This window comes from Electrophorus electricus, chromosome 12 (genome assembly GCF_041902795.1).
Source record: "Electrophorus electricus isolate QZ-2024a chromosome 12, ASM4190279v1, whole genome shotgun sequence".
Taxonomy (NCBI): domain Eukaryota; kingdom Metazoa; phylum Chordata; class Actinopteri; order Gymnotiformes; family Gymnotidae; genus Electrophorus; species Electrophorus electricus.
The window spans coordinates 29,153,210-29,172,761 of NC_137508.1; the positions used below are offsets into that span (position 1 = coordinate 29,153,210).

The following is a 19,552-nucleotide window of genomic DNA, read 5'->3' on the forward strand; positions in this document are numbered from 1 at the left end:
CATGCGCGACAAACGCGCATTTAAAGTAGAATAATATACAGCCTTAAGGATTATATTCCCACACTGAGACAATGCCGCAAGATGGAAATTATTTATAGTATTTTCTTAAATTTGCACAGATACATAAACATTAGTACTACAACGTTATTAGTACTAACGTTGCTCAAACGAGCAGTATATGAGCAATCTAACTTAGATACACAAGGTGTCAAAGAACCTACATGAAATGTGAAATACCAAATAAGCATCAAAGGTGACCTGGGTAGCCCTGCTGTAAGTGTACGTGTTTGGTAGTTTGGTAGAAACTACACTGATGAACAAAATAGCAGATTTAATCAAACTTATTTAAGAGGGTCTGTAGTCCTGGATACCCACCCTGTCAACAGCCAACTACTTTAGAAAACTAACTCCCAGCATTCCTTAGCTAGATAATTGTCACCCCTGTTTATCTCCATGAAGAGCTGAGAGAGTGAGAGCGAGTGTGAGTGAGAGTGTGTGTGAGTAAGAGCGAGCGTGAGAGTGAGAGTGACCTGCCTGAGGACTGGATTGAGAACCAAGTGTTTACCATATACAGATTTGTGAGGTCCAAGTTGACCTCACTGGACCTCACCAGTGCCAGGCACAGTTTCCCATTTGTATCAAGTGAAGCAACGGAAACTGGGAACCATAGAGTGGTCCCTCAGGCTGTGCTTAACCTGCCCATACTATTCTTAGTCATTTGTAGTATGACTGAGTGATTACTGTTTTCATACTATGCCACACAATACAAAAGTTTCTAGTATAATCTATTATACTTTTAAAAATCTGGATGCTGTAATAAATTTGCTGACAAAGCTAGTGACAGCAGACAACACTTGTCATACTATTTTATCATGCACCATAGGGTACCAGTTTCTTAAAAAATAATGAACCAATTACATCAGCTCTGGCTGCAGCCATGAATTACAAATATATGAAAGAAAATCCTCATATTTCCATATTGTCTATGGACTATTGACAGTTTAATTCAAACCAGGTAGTCTAACTATTTCATATTTGAATGTGTTAGCTAACATCTAGGTTACCCTACTGAAGATGTTCCTGAAGCCCAAACCAACTAGATCTGCTTTGCGAAACTAAGCGTCTGTGAGGACACAGATCTCCCGCACCAGAGACAGTCTTCCCTGCTCTAGTGTAAATTTATACAGAGCAAAAAACAACCAAAAAAACAAAAAATCCACAAATTCAGGTTTAACCTTTGCAAAAATAAAAAAATGTAAGTAATGTTTAAGGACAGTTTAGTGACTGTAAATATATGGAAAAACATGGGCACAATCGGGAAATTAGGCAAGTTATATGTTTACTTCATTCATACTATTTAGTTATTTGCTTTGTTTTCCACCAGAGAGCGACATTTCCAAACAGTGGATAAATCTGAACCGCTTGTACCCTCCTTATGGTGAGTTCTCTTTCTAGCCAGGTTTCCATCCAAACGTTTCGCGAACGTTTTGCACATTTAGGAAATTTAAATTAAGTCGTGTTTTCATCCACTATGGTTATGCGAATAAACTTCAGCTGACGTATGTTAGCGTGATTTAACTCGGTCTTCTGGCTTCATAGGTCATCGTTTATCTGAAACTCCCAACACTTCAGCATTTTGGCTTTAGCGATATTCTGACTTTTCTACCTCGTCCTTGCGTAAACATTTCTTTTTTTTTTATTTTTTTCTTTTTTTTTTTTGGGGGGGGGGGGGGGGGGGAGTATTTGGATGCTTTTTCCCCCCGGTTTTACATTTTTATTCATTCATTTTTTGGGCATTTTAAAATGATCAAATTATTACATCTCTCTTGCTATTACCTTTACTGTGGACAGTTCAGAATTTCATCTTAGGTCTGATTTAGAAAGCTGCCCGAAAAAAATTACACTTGTGTGTAGATGCAAAGCCCCTGAGCTTCAGTAATACAGACAGTGCTAAATTCGAATAATGAAGATGTAAAACAAATTTAATTTTGTTCTAATACTGTTTGGCTGGGAAAGGAACAGCACCAGAAGGTGGCGCTACAGTGTCTGTCAGATGCAGACTTGCAATCCTAGTCTGTTTGGGTGTTCTGTGTGTGTACATGAGTGGGTGTGTCTGCACGTTTGGACTCTTTTAAGATGTTTATCTCATAACTAAGTCAGCACAAAGGTGGGCCAGGCTGCTGAGACTGGCACCAGTCCTTGAGAGAGATCAGTGTGTTTGTCACTGTGTCTGTGGGTCAGAGTGACAGGCTCAGTGCCTTGAGCCAGTGGGCAGGGCCTGATCCCAGCAGTCATGGGGAATATTTCAGAATATGCACTTAGACTGCATGCTACCTACTGCTTAGGAAATCCTGTATGCGTGTGGACAACCAGGAACTCTTCAAGGAGCTCTACTACAAGGAACTAAGGTGTACACCTTAAGAGTTGTATTGGTGTTATTCCTTATGTTAGATCATATGTTAAAGAGATTTCTTTCAGTGAGGGACACTGAGGTGTCAAATAGTGATGGAAGATTAGAGAATACAGGCTGAGGTGTTTAATAGTGAGAGAGGGTTAGAGAATACAACCTGAGGTGTCTAATAGTGAGAGAGGTGTTTAATAGTGAGGGAGGGATAGAGAACACAGCCTGAGATGTCTAACAGTAAGGGAGTAATAGAGCGATAGGGTCTAAGTGTCTAATAGTGAGGGAGGTGTTTAATAGTGAGGGTTGTGTTTAATAGTGAGGGGGGTATTTAATAGTGAGAGTGGTGTTTAGGGTTCCAGGACTTTGTATTGTAGCTGTTGTGTCTTTCTGCATAAGGCTTCCACTGTTCCATGTCCAATAAAGCAGTAATTAATAAATAAAGCAGTAATGAAATAAAGAAGCAATTATATAAAGAAATAATTAATACATCATACATTTCCATCAACCACTGGCCAGCTATTTTCTAAACTAAATTTACTGCTTTCAGCCCTTTCTTCTTGCTGCTTTTGATTTAATCTGGGTGCAGCCTAACCCTAACTCTAACCCTAATCTGGGTGCATCCTAACTCTAACCCTAATCTGGGTGCATCCTAACACTAACCCTAATCTGGGTGCAGCCTAACCCTAACTCTAACCCTAATCTGGGTTCATCCTAACACTAACCCTAATCTGGGTGCATCCTAACTCTAACCCTAATATGGGTGCATCCTAACTCTAACCCTAATATGGGTGCATCCTAACTCTAACCCTAATCTGGGTGTATCCTAACACTAACCCTAATATGGGTGCATCCTAACACTAACCCTAATCTGGGTTCATCCTAACACTAACCCTAATCTGGGTGCATCCTAACACTAACCCTAATCTGGGTGCATCCTAACTCTAACCCTAATATGGGTGCATCCTAACTCTAACCCTAATCTGGGTGTATCCTAACTCTAACCCTAATCTGGGTGTATCCTAACACTAACCCTAATATGGGTGCATCCTAACACTAACCCTAATCTGGGTGCATCCTAACACTAACCCTAATCTGGGTGCATCCTAACTCTAACCCTAATCTGGGTGCATCCTAACACTAACCCTAATCTGGGTGCATCCTAACACTAACCCTAATCTGGGTGTATCTAATCTCTGCACTACGAGCTTTCTTTTCCTTTTTAGTCATCCACCACTCTTTCTTTTGTCATCTACCAGTCTCTTTTTTCCACTCCCTTCTTTTGCTGCTGAGGGCAGAATTTGAAGTGGGCTGTAGGAGAGGCACTGCCCTCTAGCTGCTGGAGGATAAAAACACCAGAAAGTGTCTGAAGAGCCAGAATCTCTGTAGATAGTCACTGAACACAGATGGGCCACCAACACCGATATTTGAAATACTCTGCATTGTTATTCAAATTCATCCACTAGCCTCTGGTTTTTCATGGGCTGTGAATGGCCGCCTGTTATAATATGCAAGTCTCCTTCAATCTCAGGCAGAAGTGATTGTGTCAGGATAGAAATCATCTGCTCTGATTTGGAGCAATCAGTCCAAAAAGACAATGGCTGACAGCCACTCCTCTCTTCAAACTTAATGTGAAAGCCTATCTTAGAGGGTTACTGTTGTAGATTATTCTGAAATCATGTATTTTAGATTATTCTGAATTTTTACATTTTGAAGAAGGTGGAGAACTGGAGAATTCCAGATTTTGTTCAAGGCATTTTAACGGGTATGGTTTGAAGAGTGCAACCTGTCTTCACTTTACTAGGGATGGATGCAAAGCTTCTGTCAGGCCTCTTGTTAAACTTGTTAAATTTTTCTAAACTAATATTCTCCAACTAATTACTGCCATGTAGCACTGTGTAAATAGTGTAAATATGGATAATTCCCCATGATAGTGTGAAGGCTAGTGTTCAGATCTGACTCACCATCCTGTCATATGCTATTTAATAAAATCATGCCCCTCTCATACCTTCCCTGTTTTACTCAGAAATATATTAAGGAAATATACATACAGGTTTCTGATTCATGTTGACCAGAAGGGTAAGTTTTCTCAACTGAACTTATTCCTGCAACCCAGTTTATCTCTAAACTGAATTGCAAATGTGAGTGAGAATTCTATTTGTTGTGTGCAGGTCTTCAAATAGATGGCTGCTGTCATACCTGGGCAAGCTGTCATGCAAACAGTTTCTCCCAGCTCAGCCAACAATCAATATCACTAGATTTTTCATAATCCCATAATCACAGCAAGGAGCAACATTCCACCAATCACTGATCACATACTCATTCATACTCACCTGCCTATTGAATTCACCTGTTCCCTATTATCTCTGCATATTTAAACTTGTCTGTTTTTTTTTTTAGGATAACTGTGTATTGCTATTATTCTTCTTAGTGTACTGAGTGATTGTTTGTCTTTGCGTGTATTGTACTGTTTGGATTTGTTTGCGTGGTTGTATTTCCCTCTCTGGATGTTAGATTTTTGCACTGGCTTGCTCTCTTGTGTTTTGGTTTTTCCATCTAACTACATTTTCTACAGTAACTTCTTCCCTGTATCCGTGAGCATCTTGCCTATTATGCACATTACACAAGTAGGTCCGTTTTAGGATGAAAGACTTGGTGTAAAGCATCTAGATGCGCTTTTACTGACTGGCTTTGTTCTGAAGCGAAGGCAAAAACAAAGCTGGACATACACGTGTTTGTGATGGTGTTCAGCTGCAGCCCTTGGCTGTAGAGACTGCCTCTCCTGCACTCATGCTGGTTGGTTATTCCTAGCACACTAGGCTGTGCGTGCGGCAATGTGTCAGCGGTTTAAGAAGGCGTAAAAACAGGACCAAACCACAGTCCAGTCACATCTAAAATCTCCACTCCTGTGTGACCTTGTCATAAATCTGTCCGTCTTTCCCACTCTCTGGTTCTCTCTCTCTCAGCTCTTTGTGTCTGGCTATGTGTGTGAGCGCCAATTTGCGGGGTCCTGTGGTTGGCCCGCTAGTTTGGGTGTTAGCAGTAAGAGCAATGCTCCACTTTCCTGATGGGCAGTTTGGGTAATGCATCGCTCTCTGTGGTTTTACACTCCACTAACTGTTTTCAGTATAGACTCTTTTCAGCAACGTGGGTGGCAGGTTATGCTACCATCACACTCTCCCTACTGTGTGAGTCTGTGTGTGTGTGCCTCTGTATTGTGATTGGCTCTCTGCACACCTCCCAACCCCCAACCCCAATACTCCACACATTCCTCACTTAGCTTGGCTGGTTGAAAAAAGTTGATATAGTTTCATAATGAACACTGACCTGGCTGCTGAATTCCTATACACCCTGTTCGGGCTGCAGATGTGCATTTACATAATTATTAATTCTGCCCCCATAGCTGTGGCACGGAGTCAAGGTGCTGCGTGTACAGGCCGGTGCAGGCTTTAGTCAGTCTTACTCATACCCTAACCCTCATACTGTAACATTAACCCTCATACCCTAACCCTCATACCCTAACGTTAACCTTCATACCATAACCCTAACCCTCATACCCTAACTTTAACGCTCATACCATAACCCTAAACCTCATACCATAACCCTAACCCTCATACCCTAACTGTTTACCTTCATACCATAACCCTAACCCTCATACCCTAACCCTCATACCATAACCCTAACCCTCATGTCTTAACCCTCATACCCTAACCCTAACCCTCATACCATAACCCTAACCCTCATACCATAACATTAACCCTCATACCCTAACTTTAACCCTCATACCATAACCCTAACCCTCATACCCTAACTTTAACCCTCATACCCTAACTTTAACCCTCATACCATAACCCTAACCCTCATACCCTAACTTTAACCCTCATACCCTAACTTTAACCCTCATACCATAACCCTAACCCTCATACCCTAACTTTAACCCTCATACCCTAACCCTCATACCCTAACTTTAACCCTCATACCCTAACTTTAACCCTCATACCATAACCCTAACCCTCATACCCTAACTTTAACCCTCATACCCTAGCCCTTCTCCCCCTCTCTCCTTCTCTTCATCTCTTTTCCTCTCATCTCCCTTTTCTCTTCTTCCCTTTCCCTTCTTGTTCACTTTATTTGTAGCACAGTCACTTCTTGGCATTAAATTGTATTATTTTTCAGTAAACAAACCAGTTTCTGGTAGGAATTACATACAACTTAGTGTGAGGTCTGTTTCATAAAAGGGGCCTGGAACCTTTTATCTGCAATGTTTTCTGTTTGTGCTTTAGTAGAGACACTTTCTGACAGCTCTCAAAAGAAAGAGACCAGGTTTTTCTCGCGGTGAGTTTGTGGGGAATGCCCCCCCTCCCCCGATTCCAGGCATTGTGGTGAGAGTTATTTGAAGAGGCTGCATTTTTCCTTGATTTCACTTCTTTGTTCTTGCCTGTTCTGTACGTCGTTCCAGGGTTGCAGGGGTGTGTGTGTGTGTGTGCTTGTGTGTGTGTGTGTGAGACACCTGCTGTGGTGAGAATGAATGGGGTCAGGGCTGTGTGTGTTTGTGTGTGTGTGTGAATGGGGTCAGGGCTGTGTGTGCGTGTGCTCTATCTGCAGCTGCTCTTTCCCACTGCTGTCTCTGGAGCTGTAGCCCACTCCTCTCACTGTGTCTCACACACACACACACACTCACTCCCAGTCTGGGGAGCCCATAGCATTCTCTAACTTCAGTTGTAGTGGAAGACAGCTACAGATTTGTTGTTGTTGTTGTTGTTGTTGTTGTTGCCTTTTTTGCACTTGGTTAGGGTTAAACTTAACCCTCCCACTCAGTCAGAATAAAACACTCAATTAAAATATAACACTCAGTTAAAATATAACATTCAGTTAAAATATAACACTCAGTTAGACTATAACACTCAGAATATATATACAGAATATAGAACAATACAATTTAATATAGGAATTCACAGATACATTGTATGTTTTATTATTAAGCTTATTAGTCAGGGTTCCAAATTGTAAGTGATTCTCGAAATTTTGCCAACAAAGTCTGATAACGTCATAATGGTGTTTTATACAAAAACGTTCCTTTATAGATTATAAAATAAGAAAAAAGGTCTATATAAAACAATAATCAATACAGAACAGGAAAACAGATATCATGTATGTCCAGCAGAGGGCAGTGTTTTATAAAAAAATTCTTATTGTTGGACCAATTATCTCCAAAATATTGTCATATTATTTTTAAAATGTCTGTTGCTTTCAGTTGTTATTCCTGTCATATGACCTACTGTAACTGTCATGATGTAGCAGACTGGGTTTAAATAAAACATTTTAGTATTATATACAGATAGATGAAAGAGCGCAGGCAGCTCAGGTGAGGGCTGTAGACTGTAGCACTCGAGTGAGGTCTGTAGACTGTAGCAGTCGAGTGAGGGCTGTAGACTGTAGCATTCGAGTGAGGTCTGTAGACTGTAGCATTCGAGTGAGGTCTGTAGACTGTAGCAGTCGAGTGAGGGCTGTAGACTGTAGCAGGGCTGTAGACTGTAGCAGGGATGTAGACTGTAGCAGTAGGCTGTAGACTGTAGCAGTAGGCTGTAGCAGGGCTGAAGGCTGTAGAGGACTGGTGGAAGGGTTTGCCCAGGCTTCAGGACATTGTGAGATTCCATTAATATTGTGAAATTTGAGGCAATAAAACTGTCATGTCAGCATAGAAGACACAGCTGGTTAAAGCAAACACATAATTTAACCATCAGACTGCCACAATGGCCTCCTGAGAAGGTGAGAGTCAAGAATGCACAGAAGATTCTTTAACGCTTTGTTCTCTTGCCAGAGGTGCATAGCTCATCTCAGAGCTGTGTCTCCCTTGTCCCGCGCCGCTCAGAGAGTTTGAACCAAAAGCACGAGGTCTTCTGCCGCCAGCGTGGGAGCCCTCCATGTTCCCACAGAGCAGCTGTGGGCTGCAGCCACGGCAGGTTGTGACACACCCATGCTCATCTGGGAGTGGGAGGTGCGGGGTTAGGGGAAGCGACAAGGTGAGGACAGAAAGTGCTGCAGCTGACCAAGGGGTGCAGGGTGCCAAGGCGCCCTCTACAGGGTCTAAGACTGCTCCAAAACTCTAAAGGTTTGACTGCTCCAAAACTGTATTTAGATTGTATTTTTAAACTCTAGATCTATGTAAAGCCTAAGGTTGTAAAGAGGACAGTCAACTTTCACTTGGTTTTGTTGTTAAAGAGGATAAAATTTGAGTTTTTCATAACACCAGTGACAACAGAATCTCAGTTAAAAGAGTGCAGTCAGGATTGGGATATGTGTGTTTGTGCACGTGTATAGCACTGGATGGTGCATAACTGTATTTACTCAGACAATCTGAATTAAGCAGTGACTAGTATACTGGCCCATTACTTCACTACTGGTCACTAGAGTACATTATACTTGTTTATAAGGGTACTGTAATGTTAGGTGAACAGAGACAGGGTCGATTGCAGGAAAACAGAGTAGTTTAATCATGTAAGGGCAATCCAAGTTGTACTCAAAAAACAGACAGAGGTAATATCCAAAGACAATACAACCAGGCAAACAACTCCAATGGGGAAAAGGCAAAAAGGGTAATCCGGAAATATAGGCAGAGTAACCAGTATATATAATAGCCAAATGCTCAGAAACATAAGGCAGACAAATGAAACTTCACAAAGAGTGAATGAACATAGAGGGCTATATATACAGAAACACATTAGGATAACAAGACACAGGTGAGACTAATAATATGGAAACTGGGAACGAACAGGGGGCTTATGAGTACTGTAGTCCTTGGTAGACAATGCTCTTGGGGAAAGCATGACAAGTGCATTATACCCTTATGCTTGTTTTGCACTCCTAGGTATCAGCAGTGATCCTTGTATTTCAACAGTATTCTAGTTCATTGGTACATTTAACTCAAACCTACTGTACTGGCTAGGATGTACTCCATGAGTAAATGACAAAGCACTTTTGTAAGTTGCTCTAGATAGAACGTCAGCTAAATGGCAAAAATGTAAATACAATTGAAAATGTATATCACTTTTGCTTGCTTACAAAAGGTGTATAATTAATGTATGGATTATTTCATTAGTTATCCCATTATATTGTTTGTCACAGGGAGATGCAATGACGTTCAGTTAAATTTCATAATTAACATTGTAGACGGTAACAGTAATACCCGAATGCTGAAATCTTTGACTCCTGCACCAGTAAAGTCACAGTCTTCTCTGACTGGTAACATATGACATAACACACTATCTCACACTTACCTGGACTATAATGTAATGCAAACCAGAGGTGTGTGAGGTAGATGGTGGACAACAGCTCAAGACGTTGAACTGTAGGTGATGCAAAATGACACAAAGGTGTGTTGTTTGGCTGCAATAATTCAATGTACAGTGGGAGCCCGTGAACATATAGCTGAAAGATCACAAAATATCCAAAAGGACCATCCGCTTACTCCGTGATCTGTAGTGCTTTACCACAACTAAGGGATGTGGAAGGTTGAGCTCATATGACGTGAGCTCAAGACTGCTGCTTTTCTAACAGTATGGACATGTAAAGAAACTAGAGATGTGTTCATGAACCTATGTGTGTGGAAATAAACAGGGTAAGTGTAGTTACTTCAGCCATTTTAGTTGACATTAGCTAACATTAGCGAGCCTGGCTAGCTAGCTATGTTAGCAGCTAACTGACTGACTTGCTAAGCTTGGTGGCTCAAACTACTCTATGAAGTTGCATTATTTAAATTTATAGTTAGATTATGTTATGAATACGAATTCGACGTAGATCGTTTTTATAACAATAACCGAACATTTTCATTTAGTTAGCTAGCTAGCTAACGTCATTAATAGCTCGGTGCGAAGTTTCCAGTGTTCGTTATTTAGTTAGGCTAGCTAGGTTAGCTACGTTACGTTTTCCATAATGATCCAGCATCTTTCCAACCACTTGAGTGTTTAACACTGTCCGTTTATTTCAATTTTCTTTCAATGTATGGAGTTAACACTAGAAATTCACTTAAGTCAGCCACGCATAAGAGAAAGTAAGGACGACTGGGGCAGCTTCTACTATCTCTGGCTCCTGTCTAAAAGTCGTGGTTATGATATACTGTCACCACCACTCACTGAAGGTTCACCATCTTCATCACATTCAAAAATATCTTCAGAATCTGAAGAACCAGCTCTGAAACATTCGCAGTCATAATGGTGTTTGATCGCGGCGATGTTCACTGTTGTCCCCCAGTTTCTTTTTTTAAAGATTTTCATAATGTGAAATCTTTCGAGAGGTATCCTTGTTACACTATTGTTCTCATTGTTCTCATTTGAATAAGGCATTTTGTACATCTTAATATAAATGTGAATATTACTGTACAATTACAGTACTGCCATTAAAGTGTGGCAGTGTAACCTAACACTTGTTTATTCACCAAGGGTTGTATTATGCTTACTAATGAAACTAGAAAATGCAGTTTAAGTTGTACTGATATGAAGTAGCTTATGTCTGTGGAAACCATGAGCAAAGTGTGTGAAATCACCTTTACATGTGCTGTTATCTTGTGCCAGCCGCAGTTCAGGGGGCACAATCAGATCAGTGTACCATTCCACCCAATGTGGCAACACAACTGCAGTCCAGGAAGCACAATCAGCTTGTTACACAATCCTTTCCAATGTGGCAACCCAGTTGATAATGAAGGCCATTGTTCTCAGGCTCCCCTGGACAGCAAGAGAAATTATTTTCACAGGCATATAGGATTATATGTATACGGCATATTTATTACAGTACCACAGTTGCTATTATGAGGTAAATAAGATGTCTCAAATTCACAAAAGCTAGTCAAGTGATGTACAATAAACAAATTTGTCTGATTTAGGAATGTGAACCTTTTGCGGTTTTACCTGTTGCTCTTTTAGTTGCTTCAGTTCATTAATGTTATATTTACATAACAGATGGAATCAGAGAAAATAGAACTAAAGCAGTCCAAGACTGGAGCCCAACAACCTGGACCTCTGGGCTGAAAATATTCACTGAGAACACAGCTGACGATCTTTAGTTTGAGGTTTCTCTCACACATTCACTCACTAATGCAGGAGCTGCCAGCATGTATCCAGGATTGCGGAAACAATGGAAACTCCCCTTTGTGTTCATATGGCTGGGAGCAGAGGGTGCCGGGTAGGACACACTCACTGATATCTGCCATTAGAAACAGACCTGCTTAGTGACAATAAAAGACATTTTAAACAACTGCCCAGACTTTTAAATGAAAAATGGTTGTGTTTTTAAACTGAATGGAGGATGATAGGAACTCTAAATCAAAGCATTTAAATTCCTTTGGCTACATCAGGTATCATTTCTGACATATCATTTCCATATTTTGGAAAGGGCCTAAAGTAGCTTCTGGTGCAATCCCAAATGCTTTACTGGTATTGTGTATAGAAAACTACTGGCATTAAACATGTTATGGATAAAATGTTCCAGTAAGAGGATATGTGTAGACTGGTGGGAAGCACATCTCTGGACCAAGACAGACGCCGTTCACACATGGCGTCTTGCACACAGCTACAAAAGACCTGAAAGACAAAACTGATCATTTTAAAATTAAAAAACATTTTTTTCTTTGATGAATTTTATTATGTAATACTTATTAACTTCCACATATATGTTATTAATGGCTGTAGATGCATCAGTTTCAGTTGTATAGGTTAGATAAAATATTTTTCAAGTATTATTCATAGGATAACAATGCAGTATAATCATTGATCATATCAGTATTTGAAATCACTCACACTTACAGTGTCCATTAACATTTCTCCAGCCATAACAGCAGGAGGGAACTGGGCTAAAACTACAGACTCCTAGTCTCCCCTGTAGCACAGCCAGGTTGTCCTCCACCCTGTGGCTTCAGAGCCAGAGTAGTAATTCATTTAATGGAAGTGGAAATTAGCTTTACTTATGTAGTTCATTTTGGATTTGGACATCTCAAAGTCTCTGTTTATCAAACAAAAATGACATTCAAAAAAGTAAGTCTACAGGGTTAAACCATAGGTGAAAACCATACTGATGGCGTATGAATGAAACATAATGGTAAAACCTGTTCCTTTTTTAATAAGGGGCCTGCTTTTTAGATGTTGGAATGGCAATATGTATGATCTAAGGCAGAGCTGGTCACTGTACGCATCTGGCCCTCTAACTATCTCTGACCGGCCCGCGTGAGATAGTTGGAAAATTTGAAGTCAAAAATAAGTGTGTAACTAGGACACCTATTACACTGTGATAGGTGCACGAAATCAAGGACTTTGACGAAATACAACTACACTGCTTTTATTTTGAAGGCAACTGTTTTGTTTTTGTTTTTTAAATTTGCGTCTTCCGCTCAGTGCGCTTATGCACCTTCAACTCAAACGCCTCAATAAATGAGTTGGATAGCTGGGCGTTAGCTCTTAGCCAAGGTTAGCCGTTAGCCCTTAAATATGTCGGCTGACGTTAAAAAAAAGAAAGATTGACGCAGAATGCAGAGTTTAACAAGGAATGGACTTCTAAATATTTATTTACTGAAGTCAAAGGTAAAGCTGTGTGTTTAGTTTGTGGAGAGCAGATAGCTGTGTTTAAGGATTACAATTTGAGTCTCCATTACGAGACTAAACGCAGAGAAATACAAGAACTTGACGGAGGCAGAGCGGGCACGGGCTTCTGAAGATTTGCTAGCGAGACTGCAAAGGCAGCAAGGATTTTTTACAAAGCTCATCCAGGGATGCAGCCGTCAGGACCAGCTTTGTAATATCACACAAAATTCCAAGAAACAGTAAGCCATTCTCTGATGGGAAGTTTGTCCACCTCAGATATTCAACCTGACTTCAATGCACTTGTTCAAGCCCAAAACAGGCTATATTTCTCTCACTGAACATTTTTGTATCAAGTTAATGTGATGCTGGTCTTTGAAAAACTAGATTTTATGTGTAAAGTTGTGATGCTAGTTTTTTAAAACACTGCAGAAGATAATCATTAAAAAAAAATGTTTGTTAAATTGTGTTAGAATTCTGTGCTCCACATTTTCATGTTATTGTAAATGTCACGGAAGGCTCGCCTCCCGCGAGTCACGTGGTTTGGCCAGCCCCGTGCGGTCGGCGGACTCGTTTGTAGTCACACCTGCACACACCTGCACCTCGTTTTGTCTGTGTATGTAAACTCACGTCAGGGTGTGCGGCGTCGTTGGTCATTGTAGATGTAATGTCTAAATGTAACGTGTTTATGTTAGATGTATCCTTGTGTATTGTGTTCGTTTAACGTCAGTCGTTTCTTGTTCATGTTTATCGTTTGTAATACGTGAGTGCTGCTGTCCTTTATGTTATTAAATGTTCGTCCCTGTCGAGGAAGTCTATGCGTCCCGCCTCGCGCCCTGCTGCACTCGGGCCGCCACACGTTACAGTAATGTTTAATTTACTGTTTTTTTTATTTTTTATGAAGGGATAGTATATATACTTTATACAGTATATAGGTATTGGGTAGAACTGAGTTAATTATATTAGTCTGGCCCTCTAAAACCATTCCAGTTTCTCATGTGGCCCACAAAAATGGTTGTGTTTTTAAACTGAATGGAGGATGATAGGAACTCTAAATCAAAGCATTTAAATTCCTTTGGCTACATCAGGTATCATTTCTGACATATCATTTCCATATTTTGGAAAGGGTCTAAAGTAGCTTCTTGTGCAATCCCAAATGCTTTACTGGTATTGCGTACAGAAAACTACTGGCATTAAACATGTTATGGATAAAATGTTCCAGTAAGAGGATATGTGTAGACGGGTGGGAAGCACGTCTCTGGACCAAGACAGACGCTGTTCACACATGGAGGTTTTTATTTATTAATTTTTTTTTATGAAGGGATAGTATATATACTTTATACAGTATATAGGTATTGGGTAGAACTGAGTTAAGTATATTAGTCTGGCCCTCCAGAACCATTCTAATTTCTCATGTGGCCCCATGGGGAAATTAATTGCCCATCCCTGACCTTAGGCATTGTTTGTAGGTTTTTTTCCCCCATTTTACATAACTTAGTTCTGCATTGGTCATTTCCTGCCATTGCTGTTTTGGTCTTCCATTTACAGAATTTATCTGACACTTATCCAAATTATGGCTGAGTACAACTTGAACAATTGAGGGTTAAGGGCCTTGCTCATTGGCCCAACAGTGGAAACCTGGTAGTGGTGGGACTTGAACTACCAACCTTATGATTACTAGGCAAGTACCTTAACTGCTGACTACCACTGCTTAACTACCACTGTCCAGTTTTCCAAGTGCATGTTGGCTTTGAAGTGATAGGTAATACTGGTGACTGCATGAAGATCAGCATTTTCTTGTTACACAGCACTTCTGTAACCTCCCTCCATATCCATATCCAGTTCAAATTCACTATTGATTGCACTCACCATTGATCCCATTATCACTTTGTGGTTTGAACCTGGTACCAAAAGGTCTTAGTCTTTGGTAGGTCCTTGCCCTTGACTCAAATGGTTCTGGCACTTTGGCCTAGGTTTCCTAGTATTCAGTGCTTGCAGTATTGAGTGCAAATGGGCTGAGGTGATCACTCAAAACCTGTACTTGAGGTTGCAGCTCTTCTCAAGTAGTGGCCTCAAGCATTACATCAATGTGAAGCAGAGTTCACAGGACACTGTGATGAAGATGGAGAGGAGGTCATAATGCTGAGCCTTGGTGTACACCAGTGTTTACAGCTAGTTGTAGTTGTTTCTGCTTTTCACAGTGCTTTCTAACAGAAGGTGAATGGCAAAAATGGTGTCTGTTGTCCTGGAGCCTTTGACAAAACCACATTGGCTGATGTTAATCTGGACAAAGTTGTGCAGATAAATATGTTCAAAGAATTGTTCTTCATAGTGTGGGACAGGAGGCATATTGGACAATATTTTAAACATGATTTAGGAGCACCTTTGTTTCTGGTAATGAGAACTGTGACACTCGTTACACAGTCTGTTGGCACATGACTCAAGTCTGCAGTATTGTTGAAATACACCATTAGCAAAGGGATTGCAGAGTTGCCAGTCTGCTGTCCAGAAAGCTGACTTCATCTCAGCCCTAGCATCCCTCCACTCACTACACTTCCTGGCTCTGAGAGAGACCTGGATCACCCCTGAGAACTCAGCAACTCTGGATGCCCTGTCCTTTTGCCTTTTCATTCACACATTCTCTGCAGCTTCTTGAAAGGGGTGGTAGCAAAAGTTTACTCTTGTCCTGAAAGTGGCATTTTACCCCAATTTCCTTTTCCGTTCTCTGTCTTTTTGTTTGAATTTCACACTATTACAGTGTTATTCCCCACTAAACTTCACATCATTGTTATTGTTTAAGATAGACCTGTGTATTTTGTACTTCTAGGCATCAGCATTAATCCCTGTATTTCTACAGTATTCTAGATAATTGGTATATTGGAATCTAACCTACTGTACTGGCTAGGATGTATTCTATGAGTAAATGACAAAGCACTTTTGTAAGTCGCTCTGGATAAGAGCGTCTGCTAAATGCCGTAAATGTAAATGTAAATCTTCCATGCTCCAGGTTCCCTAGATAACTTAATTGATGAGTTTGCCACCCTCCTGATTCAATTCCACAATGAAGGAAACGCACTCATTTTCCTTGGTGACTTCAGCCTTCCATCAGACTACATTCCTCCTGCATCCTTCCACTGTTGTCATTATTTGGCCACACCCTTAACTAGTCTCCCCTGATTCAAAGAATGGGAAATGTTCTGGACTTGATTTTTAGCCAGAAACACCACAGCACTGGATATTCTAGTCACCCCCGCCACCTCTCAGATCATTGCTTTCTATCCCACTCTCTCTTTCCCTACTCTTTCTATCCACACTTGCCACACATTTTCTTGTCTGTGCAATCTGCCCTTCATCACTCCCTTCTCCCTTGCTTCTACTATTTTGTCCACCTTTCCTCACCCTGACTCTCTTTCCACTGTATTCTTGGACACAGTTACTAATACTTTCCTTTCTACACTCCCCTTGTCAATGAATCCTCTGTGTCCTCTCTCCTCCAGACCTGCAAGATCTGCCCTGCCTGCCCACTGACTAATGGAAGCACTGCCTTGCCACAGGTGAGAACAAAGAACAGCACAGAGGTGGTGAAGGAAAACTCACCTAGATTCAGATCTCACCTCATACCAGTCTCTTCTTTCCAAGTTCTCACTGGAAGTAACATCTGCAAAGTCATCCTACTACAGAGGAAAATTCTAATCATTAGCATCTGATCCATGCAAGCTCTTCAGTATTTTTTCTTCTCTCCTTAACTCTCCCCATCCTCCCTCATTTCTTACTCCTGAGGATTTCATCACTTTCTTTGAGGAGAAGGTTGCAGCAACCCACCAGTCCTTTTTCTCTGTTCCCACTCTTCCAACAGTGTTCATTCCCCTACATCAAACTCTCTGGTTTCTTTTTCTCCTCTCTCCTCATACAAAATCCTTCATGTCCTGAATTCAGCTATCTGATTACATGTCCACAGGATCCCATTCTTTCCACTCTGTTCCAGACAATCTCAAGAGATCTGCTTCCTTTTGTCTCTGCCATTATCAGCCATTCCTTATCCTCTGGACATGTACCTACTCTGTTCAAGCCCGCCATGATGGTAAGCAATACTAAAGAAGCCCACACTCGACAGCTCCAACATAACCAATTACAGTTCGGTATCACTTCTCTTTTTCATCTCAAAAGTTGTTGAACATGTAGACAGCAATACCTTAGATTTTCCTCACCCAGAACCAGCAGCACAATCCAAATCAGCCTGACTACATTCAACAGAAAGCGAAACTGCTGCCAAAAGCTTCCAAGCTATCATCTCTCTTGATTCTTCTGGACCTTTCAGCAGCCTTTGACACAGACAGTCTTGGTGTGACTGAGTCTGCATGGAAATGGTTTCAGTCCTATTTGGAGGGACGGTCCTGTCAAGTAACATGGAGAAGATCCACTTCCAATCCATATAGACTCTCCACCGGTGTCCACCAGGGCTCAGTGCTAGGCTCTTTTCTCTTCTCTTTGTATACTCTTGATTATGTAATATATCTTCCATGGCTTTTCCTACCACTGCTATGCTGATAACACCAATTAATTATTTTTTTCCCACCTTCTGATACTCAGGTTTCCAGACGTGTTTCAGCATGCTTGACTGACATTGCTTCATGGATGACAACCCACCACTTGAAGCTCAACACCAGAAAAACTGAGCTTCTGTACATCCCAGGAACTCCTAATCCTCATCAGGACCTCACTGTTTCTTTTGAGAATTCCCTGGTATCATCTTATGAAGCTGCTTGTAGCCTGGGCATAACTTTGGACCACCAGTTGTCCAAAACTGTTTCAGGTTTGTCCCAGTCTTGCAGATTTCTTCTTTGTAACATACAAAGCATTCAGCCCTTTCTCTTGCAGGAAACTATCCAGGTGTTTGTTCAGTCTCTTGTCATCTCAAAGCTCGATTACAATTCGCTACTTGCTGGTATTCATGTAAGTACCTTCAGATCTCTACAATTTGTCCAGAATGCAGTAACACGACTGGTCTTCAGTCTTCTGAAGTTCACACTCCACCGTCACTCCACTGCTGTGCTCCAGTAGCTCCATTGGCTTCCAGTAGCTGCCTGCATCAGATTTAAAACCCTGATATTTGCCTACAAAGCCAAAACTGGACCAGCCCCTCCATACATGATGTCAGTGGTCAAAGCCTGATTCTGACTTCGAGTATTTTGAACCTCAAGTACGACTTGGCTTGAAACGACATGCTTCAAGTCTCATGGAAGACAAGCATCAGTATTATTTGTCCTGGTTCCCAGATGGTAGAATGAACTTAGACTGGCTGTCCAGACAGCAGAGTCCCTTGCAGTCTTCAAATGCAGACTGAAGGCTTAACTATTTGTGGAATATTTAATTGACCATTGATCCTGCTCCTGCAAAATTCATACTATTGTGTAACTGATATGTATTGTTTAGTATTTTTTGTTATTGCACTGATTGTTGGCTGGTAGAGAGCTTATACTTGTTTTACACTTCTAGTTCAATGGTATTTGAACTTTAACCTACTGTACTGGCTATGACACATTCTATGAGTAAATGACAAAGCATTCTGGATAAGAGTGTCTGCTAAATGTAAAATATTAAAATTTAACCTTGAGTTTATGGTTCAAAAGGTTTGAAATCTGTGAAATACTATGTGAAATACTAATCACAGCTCAGTAGTAAATAATTGCATTTAAACCTGTGGCTCTGGTCTTTGGGCTTAAAGTATTGATCTAACTGAGATATCCTCTAAAACACCATGCATGTACATGTTTTTGAAGTTTTGAATAGAAAGGAAAACTAGGTGACTTGTACCATGTGCGAACCATTTCCAAATTTCAAACTTGAAAGGTAAAATATATTAGCAAAGCAGAATACCTGATAGTAATTATATAAGACAGCATGAGCAGTCTGTGAGGAGTAACCCAGTACCAGAGCAATACTGCAAATGTCATCCCAAATCAAGGGAAAACCTTCAGTAAACTGTATGTTTTGGGCAAAATTGGGCAGAGATACTCCTGTGATAATAATGAGTCTATGGCAGTAAGCAGCTGTCCCTTGGCCTGGCGGACAGGTCAGACTTCTCCGGGAGCATATGGGAAGAGCAGTCTTCAGCAGTGTTCAGTTTATTGAGAGGGGGATTGGTGAATTGGAGTTTGATTTCTCTGTGTGAAACCACTGACTTCGTCACTGTGCACTACACATCTCCCTACATGTAGAAACCTAAAGCTGTAGACATGTATAAGACAGTAATGTAAGCATATAGAATCCCAGAGATGAGGACCCATATAAAATAGAGATGTAAGCATGTAAAACCCAGGGACTCATGCACCATGTATCTTTGACTATGTCAAACATCATAATGGTCTGTTCATCATAATAATATCGTGAACCTAATTCTAGATGATGAGAGACAAATAGATTAAGAAGTAGAGAGAAAGATTTTGTAGAAGACAACTGAGACCAAGCTTCCTAGTTGTTTCAGTGTGTGGTATTAAGACTGATGGGCTTCTTGAGTGGGTTTCTGTGTCATGGTGAATGTAATCACTAACTTCCCTCCACTTCACCAGTAAATTGAGAGTCTAAA

General features: G+C 40.8%; 1 long non-coding RNA gene across 1 annotated transcript; it reads left to right on the forward strand.

Annotated features, from left to right (window-relative positions):
• The first annotated feature begins 12,808 nt into the window (after positions 1-12,808).
• Positions 12,809-18,306, forward strand: LOC145660366 (uncharacterized). Its single transcript, XR_014126655.1, has 3 exons — positions 12,809-13,208; positions 16,464-16,520; positions 17,557-18,306. It is a non-coding gene; the product is annotated as an uncharacterized LOC145660366 (long non-coding RNA).
• The last annotated feature ends 1,246 nt before the right edge of the window (positions 18,307-19,552 follow it).